The sequence below is a fragment of the Anabrus simplex genome, chromosome 11 (assembly GCF_040414725.1).
Source record: "Anabrus simplex isolate iqAnaSimp1 chromosome 11, ASM4041472v1, whole genome shotgun sequence".
NCBI lineage: Eukaryota > Metazoa > Arthropoda > Insecta > Orthoptera > Tettigoniidae > Anabrus > Anabrus simplex.
This window is the reverse complement of record NC_090275.1, coordinates 122,190,875-122,217,992: the sequence shown is the minus strand read 5'-3', so window position 1 is coordinate 122,217,992 and position 27,118 is coordinate 122,190,875. Positions and strand designations below refer to the sequence as shown.

At 40.0% G+C, this 27,118-nt stretch overlaps 1 protein-coding gene across 2 annotated transcripts in view; it reads right to left on the bottom strand.

Moving 5' to 3' along the window:
• Positions 1–27,118, bottom strand: part of LOC136883180 (ATP-binding cassette sub-family B member 10, mitochondrial) — a 199,887-nt gene that overhangs the window by 14,035 nt on the left and 158,734 nt on the right. The window lies entirely within an intron of this gene.

Sequence of the window (27,118 nt, the reverse complement as noted above, 5' to 3'; positions counted from 1 at the left end):
AAGATGAAAATAAATAAGTCCAAAACAAAAGTAATGGAGTGCAGTCGAACGAAGGCAGGTGATGTAGGAAATATTAGATTAGGAAATTAAGTCTTAAAGGAAGTATATAAATATTGTTACTCGGGTAGTAAAAAAACTAACAATGGCAGAAGTAAGGAGGACATAAAATGCAGACTAGCACAAGCAAGGAAGAGCTTTCTTAAGAAAAGAAATTTGCTCACTTCAAACATTGAAATCCGTATCAGAAAGATGTTTTTGAAGACTTTCATGTGGAGCGTGGCATTGTATGGAAGTGAAACATGGACGATAACTAGCTCAGAAAGAAAGAGAATAGAAGCTTTTGAAATGTGGTGTTACAGAGGAATGTTGACGGTGAGATGGATGGATTGAATCACGAATGAAGAAATACTGAATCGAATTGGTGAGAGGAGATCGATAGAATGATAGGACACACCCAGGACTTGTTCAGTTTGTTTTTGAAGGAACTGTAGGTGGTAAGAACGCTAGGGGTAGACCAAGGTATGAATATGACAAGCAGATTAGAGCAGATGTAGTATGCAATAGTTACGTAGAAACGAAAAGGTTAGCACAGGATAGGGTGGCGTGGAAGGTTGCATCAAACCAGTCTATGGACTGATGACTCAAACAACACAGGGGAAGGCCTAAAATTTAATTTTTAAATACCTATGTTATTGGTCCTATCGAAAAGTACTACATAACAAAAGTTATACAGAATAAAATTTCCGATCATTTATCTTTTATACAGTTTTACCGTACCGTCTATGATAAGGGGGGAAGGGGCCTATTTCAGTGAAGGCCTACAATATCAAAAACGCGCAACAGTGATCAACAATAACATTACATTGACCATTGTTTGTTGTGATGTTCTTTGTCTCTTATGGTGCCTCTCATCCCCGATAGGTGGGATGACTGCTGTGTACCCGTACCGAGTATAACACACTGCCTGAATATTGGTGGGATATAGGTGGGGAGTTAGTTAACTTTCATCTTTAGCATGCCATTCCTCTAGTTCATTCATTTTCTAATACTACTAGCACGTAACACATTGGTTCATCATAGTATTCAAGCTATTCGATCCCTACTCTGACGTGCTGTTTTGAATGAGCCGTGTCACTGGCCATGTGCACACTTAAGGCACAGACTCACTTAGTAGTAGTAATAGTAGAATAACCTGGTCTAGAATTACAATTTCGGCCTAATCCAAATTATAGCACCACAGTTCACTAAATAACTCAAAATAAAACCTTGAAAAGAGCCGTTTCTTAAGAAAAGCTTCTTCCTCTTCATTTTATTAAATTCTTCAATAATTTTACTACAAATTAGCAGTGAAGAGGGGGTTTCTCCTCTGGCTTGGAGGAAAAATTTCCCTCCAAGTCAAGATAGATTTTTCCGCTGCCAGTGTAGTGAATTGAGATTTTCCGACTCCTCAGGAACTTCTATTAAAGAGGGGAGTAAGAGGGCATAATTTTTACCCTGGGACTCTACATTATTTATCCCCTACCCCTGTCTCCCGAAATTAACCCATTTAGACCCAATCCCATTAAAAAATTGTTTTTACAGTTTATCTTTATTTATTGACATCATTTTAGACTGCAAAACACATTTAAAAGAAAATTACATATACGAATATCTTCAAAAATGGATGTACCCATTTGTGAACAATTGTCCCACACAATAGCTATATTCAGTTATTTCACTATTAAGTCCAGTCCTCACTGTGGAACAATGGTGAGCAGTGAAGGTGCAACAGGACTGGAATCTGTGCACTGCAAGTTGAACACATTAGACGGGCGTTCTTTTTGCATAATCGGCATCTTCCTTGTTTCTTTGCTGGTACGAGATGGTGTGTTCCACCGGTTCTCTGTACAAAAGAAAGTGATCCTGAAGGTTCAGTTCTGGGAGATGGTGGAGTGGATGTAAACATACCACTGACTAGCATTCTGGTGAAAGCAAGGTGGTCCAGCTTTGACTCTGGAGAGAGCAGTGTGTGGATCCGCCAAGCAGCAATTCTCAGCATACTGATGCAGTTCATGAGTATAGGCCAGTACCATTTTTTTGACGTTATTACCGGCCTATACTGCGAAGTGAAACGGTCAAGCAAATCCACTCCACACATATACTTGTTGTAAGGTTTCATCAAAAGAGGCTGGGTAACTTGTATATGTTTTTTCTGACTTTGGCTATACCATTTCACCTGCTGGGTAGGATGCACTTTGTCAAAATTTGTCGCAACACAAACTACTTTATTGTCTTTCCACTTTGCTGCGAGGACCCTTCCATCAGTTCTAAAGTCGTATGTTCCTCGAATGGACTTGTCTGTTGAGGTAATATTCTGGAGAGGGAAAAAGTTATCCATGAACACAATATGACATGACGGGTTGAGTACACAGCTCAACATATTTTTCACCCCTTGAGTGCCCAAAGGAATACCAGATTTCTGATTATTGATGTCTCTACCACAATATGGATCAATGTTGAATGGATATCCACGAGCAGAATATAACATCCAAAGTTTGAATCCGAATCTGATCGGTTTACCACGCAGGAACATTTTGCAACTATGGCGCCCATAGTAAGGTACCATTTGTTCATCCATGCTCAATTCTCTTTCAAAAATCCCGAACTGTTGTAAAGATTCATTCAGTCTGAATGAGAGGTCTCACTTTTGCCATTTTGTCTCCAGGTGTCAGCTCTTCATTGTTGGCAACATGAATGTTTCTTTTCATTGCCTGAAATTTGTTACGACTCATTTGCTTGAAACAAGTGGAACAGAAACATCTTCTGCCTTTGACCAATACAGTTTTTCTCGTGATAAGGAATGATACCCTGACATAAATATTATGCCAAAAAATTTTAGCACATCTGTTTCATCACAGTAAAAATTAGTCATTTTTTTGATATGCATATCTTTTCATTTCCCTTACAAACATGTCCAAAATATGATTAATGAAAAAAATAATGGAATAGGGAAAACGGCTCCAGTCCTACAAGGTGAGGATGACTTTGTTCCAAACTGTCAATAGGAGTTTCTTGTAGATCGGCTGTATATTCTTCCGACTTCTTCCACTGCGGTGTAATTCTCTCTCTCTTGCCTTTACTACTTGCCGTGTTACTGGAAATGCATGGATCTTTTTTCAGACCTAGCCCTCTTAGAATGCGATTCACCGCCATCATCAGCATCATCTTCAGTAGCATGGTGTAGTTCCACCTCTCCACACAACTTCTGCAGGCAGATCTTGCTCATCGGTGCATGTTACGTTATCGTCACCAGCTTCATCATTTGTCAAGTTCCCTTCTCCTCCTTCAGGGGGCATTATAACAATATCTACTTCACCCTGTAGATTGCCATTTTCTAATTCTAAAATCTCTTCAAGTTTCAGGAATTTCTTGAAAGACATCTGAAATAAGAGAGAAACGAACTTATATGAAAAACATGAAGTGAAGCGGATGTTATATCTAACCGGTTATATGTTCGAAAAAGTCATAGAAGTTTTACTGATTAAATCCGCAGAAAATGAGCATTGATAACGCGTTTGAATTTCTCACTAATCGTACTAATATATTCAAATTCGATAAATGTTTAGGTTATCAGTGGAAATGTTACTGTGTCATATAGGAAATACAATATATGCAAGGTCCCATTGTTCCCATTTGGGAACAACAAAAATAAATCCTTTACCATCCCCCCATGTATCGTGTTCTTAATATTTATTTTGGTACATTGTAAACTCCAGAGATTAAAAAACATATATATGTCAGTGATTAAAAAAAAAATTATAACTTACCTCAAATGTAAGTAAGAACGAGGTCTGAAGATATTCGGCTACAGCATGAATATACAACAAAAAAATGACTGATGTTGGTACTGTATAAAATCTGGAACAGAGTTTGAATTCTCAAACGGAATTCAACATTAGGCATGAGTAACAATAGAACAGCCTTAACTTAGCTTATTGTTTCCTGACAAGAATAAGAAATCATTTTCCCATTTGGGAACAATGGGATCAAATAGGTTAAAGAGTGTTTGTTTACGGCTCATGGCTGTCTGTGGCCTGGTCATTCCAGCTCTGGAACTTTGGATTGGTAGATCGGCAGCATAGTACTGTTCGTTAAAAGTGAGAGAATGTGTGGTTTTTAATTTGATCGAGTATTTCATATGATAGCATTGCTTTTAACTGCGACATTCCTACTGGCATCATTGTACCGATCTATGTTGATTTCAGTTGGGAAAATCACTAAGACAGCCTTCTGAGGATGTAAAAAGGCAGGTGGACAGTATGTATAATTGAACTCCCCGACTTGATTGTGACTGATGGTAGGCAAGAGAGCCTACCATTACAATAAAGATTCCCTAACCCAGTCTTCACAAAAGAAAAGACGTTTGGTAACTTCCCCATCGCATTTCTAGGGTAACATTAAGAGCTATGCAATTTAGTACAATCTTACTCACAACGTGTACACTACCTAACCTAGAATTCTGTATACAATATAGAATTCCTTAGCGAAGCACGGGTACAGCAGCTGGTTGGTGTTATAAACTTACTCAATCGGGACAAATGTTTCAGGTTCCCTATGGGAATCAACATGTATATCATCTAACGGCCAGACAGGCATCAATTTTTGGTAATGAGACAAAGTCTCTCATAGAGCATTGGCACTGCCAGGGACTCCAAGTAGCCTATGCAGTGGCCTCCATGGTATGCACTAGCCATGCGTGTTGGTGGGTGTGCTATTTACCAACTGAAGAGGCCATCTTAGCACAATGGGGTGGAACGCTGGCAACCAGGAATGAGTTAACTGGAAAATTTATAATGTCCAATAGCAGACCATTTATATTGGTATTATAAATTTACACATTCGGGACAAATATTTCAGGTTCCCGATGGGAATCAAAATGTACACTGACTGAGCAAATGTCATGGGATAGCGGAGCACTGATGTGCAAGTGTGTTGTCTGCGCACCACACGCCCCCTGTGCCAGCGGCAGTTATATAGGAGACCTTGTGAGCAGTGGCTGTGCACGTGACAGGTGTAACATGGAACGTCGTCGTGAGGTGACACCGTTCGAACGGGATATGGTGGTCAGTGCCCAACGGATGAGAAGTGCGATTTCGGAAGTGGTGCAGGTATTCGGCTTCACAAAATCGACCGTGTCCAGGGTGTATCGTGAATGGTTGAATGTGGGTGTCACCGTCCACAACAGACGAACGACCGGCCATTCCAGCCACCCTCGATGACCGTGACTGGCGACATCTGAGACGGACTGTCAATAGTGACAGACGGGCAACCGTGCAACAAATCACGGCTCAATTCAACACAGGTCGTGCTAGACACGTCTCCCAGTGGACAATCCATAGGAACATGGGTTCTATGGGGTATGGGAGCCGGTGCCGCACACGGGTGCCACTGTTAACCCAACGTCATCGGGCACGACGACGCGCATTTGTCGCCAACCACTAGGGATGGACACTGGAACAATGGCGTAACGTGATATGGTCGGAAGACAACAGCACCACGCCAATGGGAGGCACCGTTTATGGCGCAGATCACATGAAGTGATGGATCCCGCCTGCCTCGAAGGTGTGGTCCAGGACGCTGGTGTCTCTGTTATGGTCTGGGGTGCATTTTCCTGGTATGGAATGGCCCCCTAGTTGTTCTGGAAGCGACTTTGAATGGTACGTGGTATGTTGAGCTGCTCAGAGACAATCTTCACTCATTTTTGGCCTTCCAGCGCCCAGACGGTTCTGCGGTGCTTCAAGATGATAACGCGCCGCCACATCGCTCCCACGTCGCCCGGGAATCATTCCAGGAACATGCAGCGGAGGTCCAAAGACTGCCATGGCCACCCAGGAGCCCCGATGTGAACCCTATCGAGCATATCTGAGATGTCCTGGAACGCAGGCTCCGTGCCATGGATCCTGCACCCACGAACAGACCAGCATTGGCGGCCGCTCTGCAAACGATTTGATTTCAGCTGCGTCCAGAGGATTACCTGGGACTTGTTGACTCACTTCCACGGTGTCTTACTGCAATTCGCAGGGCCAGAGGAGGCCCCACATGCTATTAGGTGCCTATCCCATGACATTTGCTAAGTCAGTGTATATTGTAACCGGTGCTTCAGCATTTACGCACAGTTAAAGGGAGGAAGGTAAATCACATTACAAGGTACCTAAACACTATACACACCGTAATAATGTAATGAACTGTGGTAAAAGCAGCAGAAATAAATATCAGTGAGGGCAACTTGACGATAACAAACAAGGAACGTGGGACGTAACTGGGAACCTACTAGGGTGATGGATATGTCTAGGTTGCGGTTCGGAAAAATAAATACAAAATAAATAAATTACGAACAGTTTCAGTCAATGTAGAAAATACCGATACACCTTTCGTAAGATACAGATACATGTTCTTAGAGACACCTAAGTTATATATTCTTTGACAAGAGCTTCCTACGAGTTCAAAGAGTTAAGCAAGTACATCTCAGTACAAATCAAATTCCACGAATACTATATTGAAGGTAAGAGGAAGCCCAAAATACTATTACGTTTCAAAGTGAAATCAAAACTAGCTTTTCACATCTGATCAAAAGAGTGGCGATTAGGGCAAACTCCTGTGATACAGCAACGAAAACTAAATGGGACTTAAAATCGGACCGAAAGCAACAGCGCTTACCCTCAGACAACCCATGCTGGTACTGAGGAGACTTTCACGACGTCAAAAACTTTGGCAGGCCAAGACCAAGACGGCTCAGAGACTTAAGACCTCAGATCTCTCACGAAAAGCTGCCCAACCCCTTTTAAAGGGGACCCTGGCCTTGGAGTAGCCAATCAGAACACAGGAGCTTGCCTGGATTGACCAATCACAACACTTACTTCAGTCGTGAAGTTTAAATACTTTCTCTAATACATACGATTGCGAATCTTCCATTTCCAGAATAGTCAGAACATACTTTCTAGAATACATAACTAAAAAAGGCCAACACACCTTGTTCAAAAATTCATGTCACAACTTTCTGGACAGTTCCAGTAAATATAGTTAAATTTAGTTCCAGTAAATATAGTTACAAATACCATATGTTACCAAAATATTTACGCTGTACAGATTAGGTAGTTTCATGGAATACAAATAAAATATTCTATCACCACACGTCAGATCATACAGTAAGTACTACTTAACAAGGTTTACAAATAAAATCTTCTATAACACTTTCCACTTCCAACATATTCTACACCTGTGTCATCCTCCTCCCCCCCCAAAGTCAAGCCATGCTCAACCATTAACATAATTGTATTACTGGGGGGGAAGGCGATCACTTCTGGAAACGTTCTCACTATATTATAGATTAGTAAAGCACAAACAACCATGATTTTCTTTAACCCATTCGCATACCATTTACTTGAACTTATTTATGCCTTGGTGTACCATTTATTAACATTCATTTACATCATATTATCACCAACACTGAAAAAGCATGCTTTACAGCAAAACTAAATATCCAAACTACTATCAGATGTACTTTGTAAAGTCTTCATGTGTATGGTATATCATAAAAGTCATCTACGTGCAGTGCCACATTGCACTGGTGTCATTCAAATGTAGATTCCTTCCTCAGACCCCGTGTCGCACAGATTTTGCATGTCCGTGATGAAGTGACTTTCTTTGCGGTTGAGGGTATTTTGGTTGGAACGTGTCCCCAGTGCCTCGCCTGAAGTCTCAGTGGTGTATCCCCAGGGCTTGGGCTTCCTTGTTTTGGATAGTCAGGCAAAGTCATACTTGCCAACAGCTGTTCGGCCAAATTGATCCGGAAGCTGGTAAAGCCTACTCGCTTCTTGTCAGGGTTGAGGAGGTGATAAATGATATTGGAATTCAGAAGTGTCATGTCTAGCATGTAGAAGTATATTTTTTTGTATCCTCTTCAAGGGGAATGATGCGAGTCTCTGGTCATGGGAATCAACACCACACATTCCACAGTTGTAATCAACAAGATTGGGTCTGAACTTCTTGCCATCATACTTTACCACTTCAAGGTATCTGGCCTTCATTTCATCCACAGATACAGGAAACCGGTGTTCCTATGACATTACCCTGTTTATATCTGCGGAAGTTGATACAAAACATTTACTTGCATAAGCATTTGTCTCTTTGGTTAGAAGTCTGCTGTTAGAAATTCGTTCACAACTTGCAATTCGTTTGGGCATTGTCCTAGGCGCCTCTGAACAACACAATTTATTTCACCAGTTGCAGTGCATGAATGATACTCTGGAATATTACTTACATGCTCCCAGTTCCATTCCCTATTGTGTAAAATATTATTAGAAGCCATTAGTGTGGCATCAGGTGTAAGCCTAAAATTCAGTGACACCTTTGATGGCAAAACAACACTTTGTTCACCCCTACCAGCGCTCATGTCACTGTAACACGAACTACTTTCACTTCCACTAAATTCTTCGTTGCTTATTTCTATATCAATGTCACTCTCTTCTAAAAATTCCCTTATAATCGCTTCGTCACTCAACTTGGGGGCAGCCATGATTTCGCTTACGATGAGGTTCCTAAGATACAGGTTATTCTTTCCACGGAATAACTGCACAGAAGTGTTTATCGAATACATCAATGGAATGAAACAGTGCTTCCATCTGTCAAGAGGTTAACTTACTAATATCAAATCCTTTCACAAAAGAAACCGGCTTGGAGCAGGTCCAGAAATAAGCACTACACACGGACGGAGAGATCCGTCTTTGTACCGGGGTGCAGTCGAGAGCCAGGACGGAAAGATCCGTCAAAGTACGTCAGGTGGTTAAGTTGACTTTCCAACAATAAACAAAAAAAAAAAACTGTCACTGCACCAAAGGTCCTTTCAGTAGCCTGGAGTTTACAGTTTACTTATAAATTTCCAAACTAATAAAGGTGTTCATTGATCCACCTGTTCAATAACTACCACATAAATGTCCACATGGATAGTCACACTACACTTCAAAATGCCTTTTGAACCTTTTACAATTGCTTTGACTATTTCTACTCTGTCCATCACAGGATGTATAATCATTCCTTCTGTTCATTGTTTGTAATCCAGAACCTTCTCGCTTTCTGGTAAGACAGCGTTCAAAGCCTCCTTCTTAGCCGGGTTCTGGACTAAGTATCTTGCACCACTTTTTCCACACCAGTCAAGGTTCTTGCTGTGGATGTGGCTGCCGATACGGCCGTTTGCCGCCAGCCTCCATTCAATTTCAGTCCAAACCAGGTAGCTAGATGAATTGCAGTCCAATGGTATCTTGCACCAAATAAGCGGATGGGCGAGACACCGTCCAGTCAGACTGCCTCCATTAGGACATTCGTCACATGATGGTGGTGCCGGATGGTAGCGCCCAAGGCACACAGTGTGCCTCCCAACTTGGCACTTTAGATTGCCGTCAGAAGGAGCTGGTCACTGCAGCCACTGTAACATAAACAAACCGCAGCAGACAGAGGAATACTTGAGGCAAAATAATGCCACTGGGCTCAAAGATCTTGCATAGTCACCCCATGGGTGTCTCAATGAATATGCAGTAGGGTCTCCCCTCACTCACCAGGGATATTAGGGCACCTAGCCCCAGGGTAAGCACTATCTATAATCCATTAATTTCACAAGTTTACGGTAGGGGTGAAAGGAAACTATAGGAGTTTACCCTAAGCCTGAAAGTTAGGGGAATAAATTCCAAGCAGTGACCCTAAATTAAAACCTACCTAACTTATAATACTAAATCCATTACGCTAGAAGATACGTAAAGTATTTACCTACACAATTTCTTACCACTACCTTACAACAAAACTTATTACCTTATAATAAACTCTTACAAATGACTTACAACTAGATCTACATGTTCACCAACAATGGTATTTACCCCTCCCTACATGACTTAAGGTACCTTCATCTGGGAGAGGTGGACTCTGCTGATCCTTTTCCTTTCGGGATCACTCACCAATAATGTCACCGGGGTAAGGATCTTTAAGATGGTGCAGGGACCTCGAAATCTGGGGGCCAATTTACTGGTAACATGGTCCGCAGCACTACTGAGAGGGTGTGTTTTGACAAACACCTGGTCACCCACGGACAGACTGTGCAGCCTTCGCCCATGGTTGTAATTACGCTGGACATTAGCGTATTAAATGTTTAAGTTCTATCGTGCACGGTGCCAATTAGCTCAGATCTTTTCTGGACTGGGATCGTCAGGCAGAAGATCATTAATTGACCACAGATTAGATAGTGGAGAATTTGGAGTAAAAGCCAACATTAACGAAACAGGGGTTTGCTTTTGGCTTTCATGGATGGCAGTGTTAAATGCAAATGACAACCAGTTTAGTGATGAATCCCACTTGGAGTGGTCAGTGAAGTGATAAGCGATGAGGGCAGATCGCAGGTTACGATTCACTCTCTCAGCATAATTTGGCTTCGGGTAATATGGGGTAGTCGTTAAATGAGCAATGGATAGATCAAAACAGAAATTGCGGAACTGGACAGAAGTAAAGGCTCTTGCATTATCATTTACCAAAAATTGACAGGGTCCAAATGCAGCAAATATCTGTTTCAAGCACGAAATGGTGGTGTTGGCGTTAGCCATACGAGTGGGGAACAGCCACGTAAAACGCGAAAATGCGTCAACACACATAAGTGTGAAACGATGACCATTCCGAGATCTCAGGAAGGGACCGATGTAATCTATGAACAATCTCTCCATTGGGCAACAAGCTTGCTCAGAAGACAAGAGACCTAGATGAGTATTCGGGGCAGGCTTACTGATGTTGCAAGTCTTACAGGATTTGACAAGGGTACGGATCTCACTATCCATGGATTTCCAAGTGAAATGCTTACGAATTTTCTCTCTTGTTTTGAAAATGCCCAGATGACCGCCAGCTGGGGATTTATGAAAACATTTGAAGAGAGCCGGGACAAGGTTAGTTGGGACTACAATTTTGGGGTCTTTGCGACCGCGAGCCAGGCAACACAAGACACCATTCTTAAGGATGTAAGGCTTTACATGCTCACCGGATTTCATCCTGTCAATAATAGCTTTTACTCAGCGTCGTCCTCGTGATGTTTGGTTATATTCTTGAGAGTCAGTGAGAACTACATTGATAAAGGCTGATGCTGTCCAGGACAGGGGTCTGCAGGCTCCGATTGAGGGTCAGAGCTGCCCGGATAGAACATCCTACTGAGGCCATCGGCCACAACGTTTTCCATGCCATGAATGTGGTGGGCTTCAAATTGGAAGGCAGAGGAGATGCGCACTGCCCAACGTGCTAGACGACCGGTCCTTCGCGGCTTGGCCAGTACCCAACTCAACGCCTGATTATCAGTTTCCAGATCGAAAGGAAGATGTTCCGGGTACATTCTGAAGTGTTACAAAGAGAAGACAACAGCTAAGGCTACCAACTCATAAATGGAATAATTTCATTCAGCAGGATTCAGGGCACGAGAAGCATAAGAAATAGGACGACGCCCTTCTTGAAATTTCTGAAGAAGAACACCAGATATGCCTGAGGAAGAGGCGTCAGTCTGAAGGATGAAGCGTTTAGAAAAGTCTGGCATAGCCAGTACAGGAGCGTTACATAAGGCGGATTTCAAGTCCATGAAGGCTTCGTGTTGGATATCACCCCACACAAATTTGGCATCCTTTCTTCTCAAGGCATTTAATGGAGCTGCTCGTTCAGCAAAATTGGGAATGAATTTTCGAAAAAATGAACCATGCCAATGAATCTCGTTACAGCTTTGACATCCTTTGGAGTGGGAAAATTCTGGATGGTGGCAGTACGAGACTGTTCGACTGAGACACCCCTCCCTGACACAATATAGACTAAGAAGGACATCTGGGGTTGTGCAAAAGAAACCTTGGTGGCCTTGAGGGTTAGCCCTGCTTTACGCAGTCTTTCAAGCACTTCGTTCAGATGGACAAGGTGTTCCTCGAAGGTTTTACTAAAGGTCACCAAATCATCATGGTAATTATAGACGAACCTGAACTTAATGTCAGATAAAACATAATCCAGTAACCGAGTAAGGACAGCGGCTCCAGTCGCCAGGCCAAATGGGACATGCTCAAATTCATATCGGTTCCAATCGGTCGAAAAGGCTGTGAGATGCTTGGATTCTTCAGCAAGAGGTATCTGGTAATACGCCTGATTTAAATCAAAGGTGGTAAATATTTTTGCATTAGCAAACCAAGAAAAACAAGAGTGCAAATCAGGAAGGGGGACTGATTGGAGGACCACCTTACGGTTCAACATCTGATAGTCAACTATAGGACAATAACCACCTTGCGGTTTAGGTACCAGAAACATGGGAGCAAAACAGGCTGACTTTGAAGGGCGTATCACTCCATCAGTGAGCATTTGATCAATAATAGCCTTAAGGGATTTCATTTTGGGTGGTGACATCAGATGTGGGGAGAACGGACAGGTATGTTATCCGTGACTTCAATTTTGTATTCTAAGACATTGGTAACACCTAACCTGTTGGTAAAAACATCAGGGAACTTATCGCAGAGTTTCCTAAGTTGATTGGCCTGCTCCTTGGGTAAATTATTAAAATCAAAAGCTTTGGGTTCGTTGGAATCTTCAGGAATAGTGTTAACGTGACAAGGCAGAATAGGGGAGCGATCACACAGCTCAAAGGTTCTCGCACAAAATTTAAAATGGAATTTGTTGAACTGCAGGTCCAAAATCATGTCTGTTTTAACAATAAAATTGGCACCCAATATGAACTGACAGGATAAATCTCTTGCCACTAGTGCTGGCATTTTCCATGTGAAATCACGGACTCTAATCTTGACCTCTAGTGATCCTACAATGTTTAATGAGTTGGAATTAGCAGTATGGCAGGTTAAGGACATGGGTTCTACGGTAGGTAACTTGCAAACAGTTTTCATAGAATCGTATCCGGTCTCACTCATCAAGTTGACACTACTCCCAGAGTCTAGTAACGCACAGACCGGTTCATTATTTACCTCTATGCATAAGTACGGTACTTTTCAAGAAGGTAAGGCAGAAATCCTACAAGATTGCAAGAAATGAACACCAGAGTCAGACTGGGAGCAATCATTAGCCTCAGAATTAAGTAAATCATCCAAGGTACAGTCATGATTGACAAAACAAGACTTCATGCATTGGGGTTTACCATTATAACTGGCAGTTAGCCATCTAGACTTACTATTGCCTGGGGGTGCAGAGCCTGAAGTGTTACGTGGGCACTGCCTAGAGAAGTGCCTAGTCGACCCACAGTTGCGACAAGAAGTATTGGTGGAAAAGCCTCTACCCATGGTAGGTTTTGCATTGCCTAAGGGCCCAGTCTTGGGACAATCCCACTTGAGATGAGCCGTGGAGCCACAACTGAAGCACGAACGAGGATTATGCGAGTTGGAAGCAGGTGACGGGGTGGTTTTAGAATCCTGCGGAGAGGGCATGCTTATACGAGGTGGGGCTAATGCAAGGCATAACTGGTCAGCATATTGAATGCCTTCTGCAGAAACTGTAACGGCTTCCAACTGGGTGAACGTTGCTGGTCAGGATGAGATCTGTAGTTCGGGGTGAGACTTTCAACTATGTTGGCAACCATCTGGGCCTCTGAATAGAGGAGCTGGAACATCTTAGCCTGGAGCTTAATATCTTGAACATATTCAGATAATGACTCGTTGAGATGTTGTACTCTGAAATAGTGCTTCTGCACTAATGCAGACAAGGCACGAGCAGGTATGAAAAATTCAAGCACATGTGCATGAAATTGATCTGCAGACCATCTTTCAGAAATGGCCCTGACAATATGCTCAGAAAGAGCTCCAAATACATGCGGGTATAGAATTTGAAGTACGTGGTCGTTACTGAGATTATACACTATTGCCTGATCCTTGAACTGAGTTAGGAACTGAAGGAAGGAAATAACCTCATCAATGGAGTTAGGTGAAAATTTAGAGACTCCCTTGAACACACTAGTCAACGGAGAAGGCAGGATAGAGAAACTCAGGGAAAAACAGGTGTAGGGGGTGCCTGGGAAGGCTCAGAATGGTCCAGAGGGGTTGCTGAGGCATTGTACCTTTGATTCAGGTGCCCTTGTGAAAAGGATGGAGTACAGGTTAGGTTAGGACCAACGTTAGCCTGCAACGTTACGGGTGCAGACAACCTCATTTGTGGAAGGTTCTCACTAATCTGAGAGACCATCGGGGCGTTAACCACTTGTGTAGGGGTTATGCAACCTATAAGAGCACTTGATACCGGTGGTGCTAAAACAGCGGGGTAGTTTTGCACCACTGCATCCGAACCGGGCTCATTAACAATAGAGGGCAGACACTGAGCCACAACAGAATTACCAGTTACCACAGAAAAGTTTGTACGGGTACCGACATGGAAAGGAGATAGATCATTTGAATGACTTACAGGTGTCTGAGTTCCAGACAACGAAACAGAAGATCCCAGAGCAGCATTAGTCACCTCGGACTCCTGAATAACACCAGCACTAGGTATCAGAGTGCACACGTGAGCAGCAACAGATGCAGCACCAGAATTAACACTTTCACACATTTCAGATGGGATAGACACTTGAACTTCAGAAACTGTGTTATTCAACTTATTCCCTTCAAGCAAACCATTGATTCTGTCAAAAATTCTCGAAAACTGTACTAGTAAGGCTTGATATTCCTGCCGCTCAACTTCCGGCAATTCGAAAGACAACAAATCCCTAATTTTGTCCAGGTAATGTAGTAACTACGCCTTAACCCGTGCTAATTGGGCATGCGAGGGCTCAGAAGCACAAAAGGACACAAGAATGGCGTTAAATTCAGCTAACCTATCTTTAACCACGGCCAAAGACTCACGCAACTCGTCCGTAGTTAACTCTAGTATGGTTATCAGCAAATTAAGAGACCGTTTCAACAGGCTAGTGTCATCTCTGACGTTTCCTGTAGAATTAATTTTGCGTATTTTTAACTCGTAATTTAGTTCTGACTTTCTTAAATGGAAGGGAATAGGAACAGCACGAGCCATTCTGATGGGTAGAAACAAAATTCAAAGCGATATACGACTTTCAAACTTTACGCAGAGTTAGGTTAAGCATGATCACCATTCACTTTTCTTTCTTCCGCAGCCACGTGATAGCTCTGCTAAAAATATGTAACCAGTGCTTCAGCGGTTAGACAAACACAGCTAAAGGGAGGAAGGTAAATCACATTACAAGGTACCTAAACACTATACACACCGTAATCATGTAATGAACTGTGGTGAAAACAGCAGAAATAAATATCAGTGAGGGCAACTTGACGATAACAAACAAGGAACGTGGGACGTAACTGGGAACCTACTAGGGTGATGGATATGTCTAGGTTGCGGTTCGGAAAAATAAATACAAAATAAATAAATTACGAACAGTTTCAGTCAATGTGGAAAATACCGATACACCTTTCGTAAGATACAGATACATGTTCTTAGAGACACCTAAGTTATATATTCTTTGACGAGAGCTTCCTACGAGTTCAAAGAGTTAAGCAAGTACATCTCAGTACAAATCAAATTCCACGAATACTATATTGAAGGTAAGAGGAAGCCCAAAATACTATTACGTTTCAAAGTGAAATCAAAACTAGCTTTTCACATCTGAAGAGTGGCGATTAGGGCAAACTCCTGTGATACAGCAACGAAAACTAAATGGGACTTAAAATCGGACCGAAAGCAACAGCGCTTACCCTCAGACAACCCATGCTGGTACTGAGGAGACTTTCACGACGTCAAAAACTTTGGCAGGCCAAGACCAAGACGGCTCAGAGACTTAAGACCTCAGATCTCTCACGAAATGCTGCCCAACCCCTTTTAAAGGGGACCCTGGCCTTGGAGTAGCCAATCAGAACACAGGAGCTTGCCTGGACTGACCAATCACAACACTTACTTCAGTCGTGAAGTTTAAATACTTTCTCTAATACATACGATCGCAAATCTTCCATTTCCAGAATAGTCAGAACATACTTTCTAGAATACTTAACTAACAAGGCCAACACACCCTGTTCAAAAACTCATGTCACAACTTTCTGGACAGTTCCAGTAAATATAGAAATGAAATCTACTAGTTACAAATACCATACGTTACTTAAATATTTACACTGTACAGGTTAGGTAGTTACATGCAATACAAATAAAATATTCTATCACCACACGTCAGATCATACAGTAAGTACTACTTAACAAGGTTTACAAATAAAATCTTCTATAACACTTTCCACTTCCAACATATTCTACACCTGTGTCATATATCATCAAGGGAACTGCTGCTATCTAGAAAGGTATAACAAGGTCGAATACTGCTACCAACAGCCTATGAACAACCATTGCTACCACCTCAAGAAAGTTCTGCAATCAACCCAGTACGCAGGTGTACCAACTAGGGATGGAAGGTAATAACGCCAGAATAAGAGAAGAGGAAGCGCGGAAATATGGACAAGGACCAGGGTCAAGATGAAACCACCTTCATAGTTTAATGTCAAATGAAATTTAATGAAAAGAACCAAATTAAACTGAATGATGGGTGGAAAAGAATGTACTAAAATAGATTAAAATTGAACTTCAAGGTTCTTGGTTTAACACTATTCTCGTAACGAATATTTCCATAAGTGTGCTTCTTGTATCATTTAAGATAGGAAAAGTGTTAAACTTACATAGCAAAATTACATGTCTTGAAAAGGGATAATGTACAAGAATAGGTCTAAAATGAACAGTCATTTGAATATGAAAATGGTAGACAGTATATGAATAATATTTGTGAATTGATATCCACCAAAGATTTTAAATAACTGTTCTTTAAGAACACCAATTTTGGCTTATTTCATTACTAAAATTAAATTACTTAAACTGCAGTTCTCTTCTTCTTTTTTCGTTTTGGGTGGCTATGAACCAGGTTAATTCGTATTCAGCTTCATTTGTTTCTGAGCTTTGATCCTCGTCCATTATTCCTTCATCCTTTCACTCTGCAATCTCCTCTTTCCTTCTGTCCATGGCGCTTCGGTACGGGATCTCACTTTTTCTTGAAACCTCTTCGCGGCCTTGATCCTCGACTTGTAACCATCCCTTTTGCTGATTTTCATTCCTTGTATTCCCATTTCTTCCACGTCCTTCTTCATCTCCTGGTACCAGTGCTCCGCAGTTTTCCCAATCTCAAAAGATATTATTATCTGATTGGTCAGTCTTCCCGGGTTCATTCTGTAGATTTGTCCGAAGTACATGGCTCTCCTCTTTCGGATGGTAACTGAGATCTTTTCCTTCTTGACATCTAATTCTTGGTTTTCTTTCTGTATGATCCATCCTCTGTTTTCAGGGACCCCAGTATCTTCCTCCAGAATCTTTCTCTCCACTAGTTCCAACCCCTTGACCAATCCTGTTTATTATCACGTTCAAAACTGCATCTGCATATAAAGCCTCCAGACAGATCACTATCTGGTAATGTCCAAGTTTTGCATTGATCGAGAGATTCTTCTTCTTGTAAGTGTTCATAGTTAGTTTAAATGCCAAGTTCATCTCGATAACAGTGCCTCTCTTTCTGACAGGTGCTGTTTTGATGTTGGTCTTCCTTACTTGCTTCCTCTATTGACTCTGACAGAACCACAATGTCATCCATGGCATCCCATTCATATACCGCCTATTCCTTGCATTTTGTGGCACCACTCTGTGACCACTTTGTCAATAGAAGGCGAGATACTCCATCTCCCTGCCTAACCCTTATTCGGATAGGATCCCTCTGAACCTGACTTTGGATGTTGTGCCAGTCGCTGTTTAATGTGTTCAACTGCAGTTCATTGAAAGAGAGAAGAAAAGGATGTAAAGATGTACAGAAATGTTGGTGATCTGTAATTGTTTGGTTGGGGTAACCCTTCTTTACTAAACAATCAAACTTTTGAGTATAGCACTGAAGTGATAGTTTTAAAAGGTATCAAGAACCTTATAAACATCATTGACGAACCACATAATAAAATTAAAATGAAGAGAAAACCCCGTAGGAAGAATATTAAAATATAATAAATCGCAGAAGGCAACAGAGCTAGAATGAAAAGTAATACACGCGGATCGGTCGGCAAATTATTAAGCAATTATTTCTGCAAAATCAAAAAATATATTCAAGGAATGAAGGGAAAATATTTATATCAGTGACCACACTTCACCAGAAACACCTGGAATTATATTAAGCACAGTGCAACAGAAATATCAACAGCATCAAACAATCACATGGAGCATACGCAAACCAAGCTCCTGGGTAGAATAACGTTCCAACAACGCCCAAAATATAAAATAACACAAGGTAATCTTATATTACATCATCTCGGCGAAACAATGGCATAACGGTCCGGGAGATGATGCAATGACAAGGACAAAATGGCAATTACAAGGAAATGAAAATGACACAAAAGCGCAAGAAAATATAACCTGAAAAATTTAGATATGCAACTTCAATATTCTAATGAAAAGAATCTGCTTAAAATTACCTAAGGAATAAGTTACATTAACGTGAGCTCAGCGGCACCGGTGGCCCGTAATCAGAACATATAATTTTAACTGTTATTATTTACCCCCATTCTTTTTATATATCCAAACCATCTCAGTCTCGCTTTCTGTATCTTCTGTACTAATGGTTCTATATTTAGCCCTTCTCTAAAGGAATAAGTAGCAAAAAGGGAATTGAAAGAGAAGTTAGGAGAAAGAGAACCAGTTGGAAGACCGAGAAGAAGGTGGATGGATCAGATTTGGAAGGACATTAGAGAAGCTGGATTGGATGTGGCGGAAGTAATGGAGCAGGAAAAGTAGAAGGACAGAAAGGAGTGGAGGAGGCTTGTTAACCACACCCAGGCGACTGGAAGTGTGACATTGATGATGATGATGAAGATTATTTATTCCATAATAAATACAGTAATTAAAATAATTTCATTACAAGGGTTTTCTCTAGAATAAGAGAGTCTTTGAACAAGAAAAATTACATCATCATAATCATTTTCATTTCCCCTTGTCCGGTTCCTGCCAGGTCGAGGTGTTGCCTCACCACTCCTCTTCAGTAATTGCCGTATTTACTTGCGTATTAGACCCCATTTTTACAGCCAAAAAAAAGTAAAGGGGGATCCAATATGCGATAACATCAAATTTTGTGCAGTGAACACGGGACTTCTAGGCTATAAAGAGCTATAATTTATTTACACAGTTTACACCCACATTGGAGCACTTAAATCAAACCCAAATACATTTATGTTAACAAAGAATTAACTGAAGGTTTAGCTTGCATCATCTTCTTCCTTTCCCAAAACCTCTTCATTCTGGCTGACCTGGCTGCCCTTTCTTCATCAGATATGAAATATTGTTTGTGTTGTACAGTTTTTAATGACGATCTTATTTGTTTGTTCTTGAGAATCCTTTTTTCTTCTCTATTTTCAATTTGTTTCATTGTAATATTCAGCTCTTCTAAATCATTCTGAACTTCTTTAAACAAATTATTTTTATTTTACTTTTCCAAAAGTAATTAAATAGTTGTTTTATTATCCTATCATTTAATCTAGAAAGATGACAGAAACAGGCAATTCTTATTTTTCTCATCGTATCTATTATAGATTCACTTTCCCTATAAACCACTGCATTAGGCAATAATCTCCATTGTCCATCCACCTGATGTTTTTTATTAATGATTGTTCTGAGTATCCTTCTGTCAACCTTTTGCAGTGTATCAGTTGTTGCTTTGGTGTTCAATTTAAATAGTGTTTTACAAGCATAAGTCGCTTCAGGTTTAATGACGGAACAGTAATGTTGAAGTTTAGCATTTATTGAAAGAGATTTTTTCTTGTACGTTGGCCATGTAATTCGTTGTGCTTTTTTTTTTTAAACTTAAATGTTCGGCTTTTTTTGATGATTTTCTCATTGGAGTTCCAAGTTATAATTTCACCAAGATATTTTAACTTATTCACAATTTTAATTTGTTTGGTATTGGGTAAGGTATGCCCTTGCTGGCGAGATGTAGTGTTTACAGTGCACTATGCCTTCTGGTATGGGCTATATCAAATTTGTTACTTTCATTGACCTGTCTCAGTCTCATCCTTGGCTTTGACAATATGAAAGTGACAGGTATGAGTGATGCTAGTAATACCATTCCTTATGCAGCCAGTCCCTGTTATGAATGATGTGAAAATATTGCTCATAGGGTCGGTTGGTGCATGCATTTCAGTGGGCTTGGCAGACTGATATGTAATAGCAACGGCTGGCTTGGTGAGGAAAGCAATAGGAAACTACCTCACTCCACATTTCCCTAGTACGCCTTTTCAGTGACGCCTAGGCTATTTATGACAGCGTTGGCGGAGCTGCAGAGGATCAAACCAGCCTTCGGGCTGAATACCCAACATACATACATGGCTAAGGTAATGGTTGGTGCTGTAACAGGGAAGGTTGGCATTATTTCTGTTTTTTCATATAAAATTTGCAATCCAACTTTCCTTGCTATGTTATCAAGTTCTTCTATTTGCAATTTAGCTTCTTCCATATCATTAGCAAGTAGTGCAAGATCATCAGCGAATGCTAAACAACTGAGTCTTATTTTTCTGCCAATCTTGATGTTGGGTTGACGCATCTTATTCCATTCCCGCATGATTTTTTCCAACACACAATTAAACAATAATGGTGAGAGTCCATCTCCCTGCCGAAGTTCAGTATTAATGTCAAATGGCTTTGAGAGTTCATTTCTAAATCTGACTTTAGATTTAGTGTTCTTAAGGGTAATTCCAATAAGGCGAATAAGTTTTGGATGTAAACCAAATTCTTTTAGGATATTCAATAATGACTCACGATGGATACTATCATACGCCTTGATGATGATGCTTGTTGTTTAAAGGGGCCTAACATCGAGGTCATCGGCCCCTAATGGCACGAAATGAAATGACAACAAAAAAAATCAAAATCATCCACTTACCAAAATAAAAAAATCGTCATGAAGAAGGAATGGATGGACATGAACCAAAAAACAAAAAACAACAAAAAACAAGCAAACAAGAAAACAGTGGATCCAACTCAAAAAAAGATCATAGATAATTTATTACTGACCAAGGGACCACTCATGAAGCACAATCCTGAATCGAGGATGCTTGATGTCTAAAGGGGTCCAAAATCCAGGTCTAAGGCCCCTCAGAATGGTACATGTCGCGAGTAAAGTAGAACCATGGTATTTGTCATTTTGGGGTACTAATCAAAAGTAGTGAAGACTCACGGTGTTCCACACAAGATGGTACTACTCACAAGTATTGTACTTCGTATAGGTAACGCAAACCTACGGTGTTTCTCACACAATGGCGCCACTCATAGCCAACGCAAACCAATGAAGTTCCTCACCTAGGTGTACTAACCACACATCCCGTGGTGTTCCTCACATAGTGGGTACTAATCCCAGGCAACGCAGACCCACGGTATCGCTCATATAGTGGTACAACTCACAGGCAACGCCCAGACCCGCAGTGTTGCTCACACGGGTACGACTGATGGGTACTGGAAACCCACACGGGAACAAACTCTCTGCTGCTACTAATCACAAACCCATTTCGTACCGAATATAGTGGTACAACTCGCAAGTACAGGCAACCCATGGTGTTCCCTGCGTGATGGTACGAATCAAAAGTAGTTTCATGGTTCTAATTCAATCATCCCTTGGTCGCACCTTTTAGTCGCCTCTCACGACAGGCAGGGGATTCCGCGGGTGTATTCTACATGTGCGACCCCCACCCGCAGGGGGTAGTGTGTTTGGACCGCGAGAGGTACTTTATTTCCCTCAAATCTGCCGTCAAGCCGGTTAGGACCCCCTATCCACCACCTGGGACGTGCCACGTGGGAGTATCACCTCTCCCCCTGCTACGCCAGTGTAGTAGGTTCGTGGTAACTAACTTTTTGCTGCTAACCCTATGATGCTTCATAATCCACTTTAAACTGATAATTTAATCTGGACAACTTCTCCCTGGACGAAAGCCTTCTTGGTATTCTCCAAGTTCACAGTCAAGTTGTTCTTGAATTCTCATGTATAATAACTTTGAAGAGCTATAAATTGTACATGTAAACATTCTTCACTGTTCTTTAACAAACTTATGAGTTATACTGGCTATTTTCATTGGAAGGCAGTATTTCGAAATATAAAATTTCAATAAATGGTGAACACAACTTTTAGGCCTACATACAATAAATATAATCCATTTTAGTTGCTCATATCACATCATTCGTTTCATCTCATTAATTCCTTTGATGAGGTCAACGTCAGGAAGGGCATACGGTCGTAAAAACTTGCCATGAAGATTTGTCTCACTTCATACTCGCCCTGTAGAGAAAAGTATTGCGTATTGATTCAAAATATAGTAGAAGTCCATTATAGCGAGAATTCATAACAGCAAAAAGTTTACTCTCCATAGCGGATTGTCGTTATACCCGATTTTTGTATGAAAGTCGGAAAAATCCCCTTACACGTTAAAATTGGTATGAAACGGCAATCAGTTTGTTCAAAACTTGCGCTTCTGCAGATGATATCCACACTATGGATTACTTCTTTGTCATTTCTCGTGGAAGTGTGTGTTTAATTTCATTCTGAAAAAAATTATAGTACCGTATTTCTCCGAATCCAAGAGTAATGTCATGAATTCTTCGATTTCAAAAGTACTTAACTTACTGTAAGTTTTTAGATTAGTTCTGATTATACTTATAGTTTCTTTAGTGGGGATGTTTGAGTACATGTTATTTATATCATAAGAAGCTATGGAGTGGTACTGTTCTAATTGTAAATCTTTAGTTTTATTACAAAAGTCTACTAAGTTTCGTACGGACTTATTTGCTTGAAAAAAATAATGGTTTCTGTTATGGAGTTATCCGTGGAAGGCAGAGGTGAAAGAAGGTGCGGGCTGGAATGGGTCTAACTACAAGTCTTAAAGATGAATTAAAATTTCAACAAAGGTTATATTTTCAAAACTTAACAATGGTGACATAGAATTTGAAAACTTAACAAGTCAACAACAAGCCAAAATCAGATACAAAGAAATTACAAGTGTTAGAGGATTATTACAAGGTCTGGGCTTCGAGCCCCACAATCACAATCCTTGAGCTATTAGCCCAACTTTACCAAGGTATAAAATTGAATAAAGGGGCAGAAAGCCCCATCATGCCAAGGAGCACTTGCTCCTAATTACAATGTTAAGCCTCCTAGAGGCACACAGAGATCAAATTTAGGAGAGAGCAGACCCGCTCTCAAAGTTCAAGCCTATCAGGAGGCCATAAGCAGACCTCACACTAACTGCCCTCAAGGCACACATATAATGGTACAGGGGTACCTCGTACCCAATCTACCGGGCCTTCTCAGGAAGGAAAACAAAACGAGTTAAATAAATGGCCCAAAATACAAAATTGAATGGAGGCGATTACTTGCACTCCTACACTAAAGTTTTTTTTTTAAAACCTATGTGGCGCTAGGCCGATAATACAGGGGCTAATCCCAAGCTAGGGAGGTGACTCGTATGAGAAAACTTTAATACATAAATGAAGAGAAGAAACGGTTACAAAAACGTAGCCAGCTCAATTTCAAAACGAAGGGGAGTTCGAGAGGGTAAAGCACTCTCTATCCCCGCTTTACAGTGAAAGAGATTTGTAGTTTTCACATAGACTAAAAAGGTATTTACATTTTAAAGTGGTAGGTTACATATTAAAGGTTTTGAACCTTCCCCGAGAGTTAAACTGCTGAGCTAGCAAGAGATAAAGATGTTAAGAGGCCATTACCTTGATGAAAAACTGGTGCCTGAAAAATGGGGCGCTTCCCGCCCCCTGCTACATATCCACACACTGAGTTAGATGTTATACTAGTGGCCAGGAGACCAGAAAATCAGCAGTTTTTATACCCTCGTGGAAAATTCGAGACCTTTCAAGAATGAGTGGACACACCCCCTCAACTTTATTGGATAGCTTAGAGCTACATATCCATATTGAAGAAGACATACATGATTGGCTGAGAATTAATTAAATAAATTCGGAATTGGCTAAGTTCAAACCTGGCGGAAGGAAGGATTAATATTGCCAACCCAAAAATAAAAGACAAAATTTTAGTAAAGACAACAACTTTTGAATACAAAATTTCTTCAAGAAGGTTCATTCGTTTGCACCAGAGTGCATGATCATAGTTTTTTTTGTAGAGACATCTGGTAGAGAACGTCCACACTTCTTGATCAATTACAAACAAAAACTCATCAAAATTCACACAGAGCCATCTTCGGAGAAACTGTTGAGTTAATACAGTTTTTTAAAGTTCAGGCTTTCTTCTGTAGAGGAGTTTCAAATTGGCGCAATATTTGAACTAGCGGCGTGGAGGTGCACTGCCCGGTACAGTTTCTAAGAAATTTCTGAATATATTTAGAAAGTTTATATATGGGACTAGTTCTGTAATTTATAATGGTTCTCATAGGTGTGTTTTCTTAATGAATTTTTGGAAGGGCTTTTGCATTATGTAGCTGGGGGTTCATTGTTATAAGATTATTTGCTTCTGTTTCAGTTAGCAAGAAATTTGTATTTTTGAGTAGATTCTTTAGGTTTCTTTGTACTGTATTTGTGGGATCTTTATGTATAATGCAAAACATGTCATTGTTGAAACATTCTTTCGTTTTAAGAATGTATTCATCTTTATTGATAATTACCATTGTGTTTCCTTTGTCAGCTTTTGTTATAAGGAGATTATTCTGCTTGATTTTGTTCTTGAGATTATTTAAATGCGTTATATTTACTCTATTGTTATCAGAGATGTTTGCCTGTACTTTATTGACGTATTGTGGCAGTTTTTTGCTACTTCGTGCCTGACTATTTCTCGTATTTCATGTGGAATTCTTTGTATAGCTAATTCTGTTTCAGTTACCACGGTTGTGATATCCTGTAGTATTGAGGTGTTACCCCAATTATGTTTAGGTTCTTTGCTTAAAATTTCATTTTCTGCTTGTGTTCGTAAGATTTTTTACAGGTGGATAGAAAAGGTGCATTTTGTTTCCTGTAGATTGATTTAAGCTGTCTGTTTTTGTGAAGTGAGCAACTTGTTGTGCTTTCTGTGTCCGTTTTAAGGTCTCAAGTTTTTTACCTAAGGTATTCTGCTTTTTAATGGCTAAATTTTCTACTTTTTCGTTTGTGACATGCTGGAAGTGATCCCAAAAGCTGTGTGGCAGTTCCTGGGACACTTTCAGGTGTAGGGGGTATAGTATATTATTCAGGTACTGCTTTTTACGATAGAAAAATTTGATTTCGGTTTTTAACCAAATTCTAGTAGTTTTTCTCAAAGTTTTGCGTGTTTGATAAGTGTTTCTGTGTTTATTATTGTATTTATTTAAAAACTTTGGAGTTAAGTCATAAGCGAGGCATTCTTTTAAAAATGCAATATTCTTAGTTGTGTTCATTAATTTGATTCTGATATTCCTATATTTATATGCATTGCACTTTGCCTGGTTGGCGCTAATATCTTGATTGATAAATTTCATTTTTTATTCTGTATTGATAGTCACCATAAGTCATAAATGAAAGAGAAGTTCCACCTAATCAATACTATTTTATTGTCACATGTAGGACCGGTTTCGACCTCTCAAAAGGTCATCCTCAGCTACACTAGAATTGCATTTACATATTATGCCTCATATTGAGAGCTAATGACATACTCTAGAATTCAACGATTTTAAAATGGTTATACCCATGTTGAGAATTCAATATTATACAATTACAAAAATTAATTGCTCTTATTACACTCAATATACATATGTGAGAAACTAATATGAGTTCGTCTTTTCTTTAATGTGATGAGTATGTCAGGGTATTTTTTTTTAAAGACATAGGCATTTGCCTAGTCAGTTTAATTGATCTCCAATCTTTTGAATATTTAGTCCTGTATGAAATGAACTTAATTGAACAATTGTAAAATAATCAGTATTATAGTCATTTTAACAATAATTTACACTAAATGTAGAGATATACATGTTGATAGTTCAATAAAACAAATGACTAGCCAAAATAAAACATTAGTAAATATAGTTTAACGTGTTTGACTGCACTGTTGATTGTCTAATGCGGCAGGTAATATTGGTTCTTGCGTTGTACAGTTCGGATTATATTAGAATAATAAGAAGTTAGCACATAAACAAACACTTAAACACATTAAAACAATAAAAGTCACAATAAAAATTAGTGGACATGGTTTAACTTAATTGTGCTGTTGACTGTCTCAAGCGGCAGATAATAGTAGTTCTTGCGTTGTTGCAGTGTGTATTATGTTAGAATTATGTGAAATAGCTCATAAGCAAAACTCTTAAACACATTAAAACATTAAAATCACTGTAATGTGCGTTGGATGTAAACTTCAGTTGACAGTCCAAATTAATAAGAGACAGACACTTTCTTATCTTGTTTGCAAGTTTAAAGCTTAAATTATTGTAATCATTGCCAATATGTATTGAATATTACTCAACCACTTTCCAATTTAGTATTTGTAACTTTTGGATAATCTATTTGTTTGACGTTGATTAATGTTCTAGAGATTGTTCACTTTTTGAATCCAAGATCGTTAATGGTGGCTCTTTCCTTTCTTATGATGGTGAATATCTGCAAGTCGAAATGATTGAATTAGAAATTCTGATTGAAATAAAAGTTGAATACTAGTGTGAGTTCTATCAAATTTACTTACTGCTGTGGGGTGGTTGAGATGTTTGCTGTTTGGCTGTCTGTCGCGTATTGTACCTTGTACTTCTGATAATGTTGTCGGCATGTTGTCATGTGAATAGCCTTTCCGAAATTTGACTAGGTGCGAGATGTACTCTGTCCTATCTTGAGGTGTATCATATTCTTACTTAATTTCAGTATATAACATTAAAATTAAGCGATCATTGACCGAAGATGATTGCATTTTGTGGCAAATGTTCCAGTTTTCTTATTCAAACAGCGTCACCTATCCTAACTTAACCGTACTATACGTATGATGAAAACACGCTTTAAGCGCCAGTAGGGAAATTATAATCTTCTCGCTATAAATTTACACGATAATAGCCTTTCCGTAATGTAACCAGACGCGAGAAAACATAAACTTACC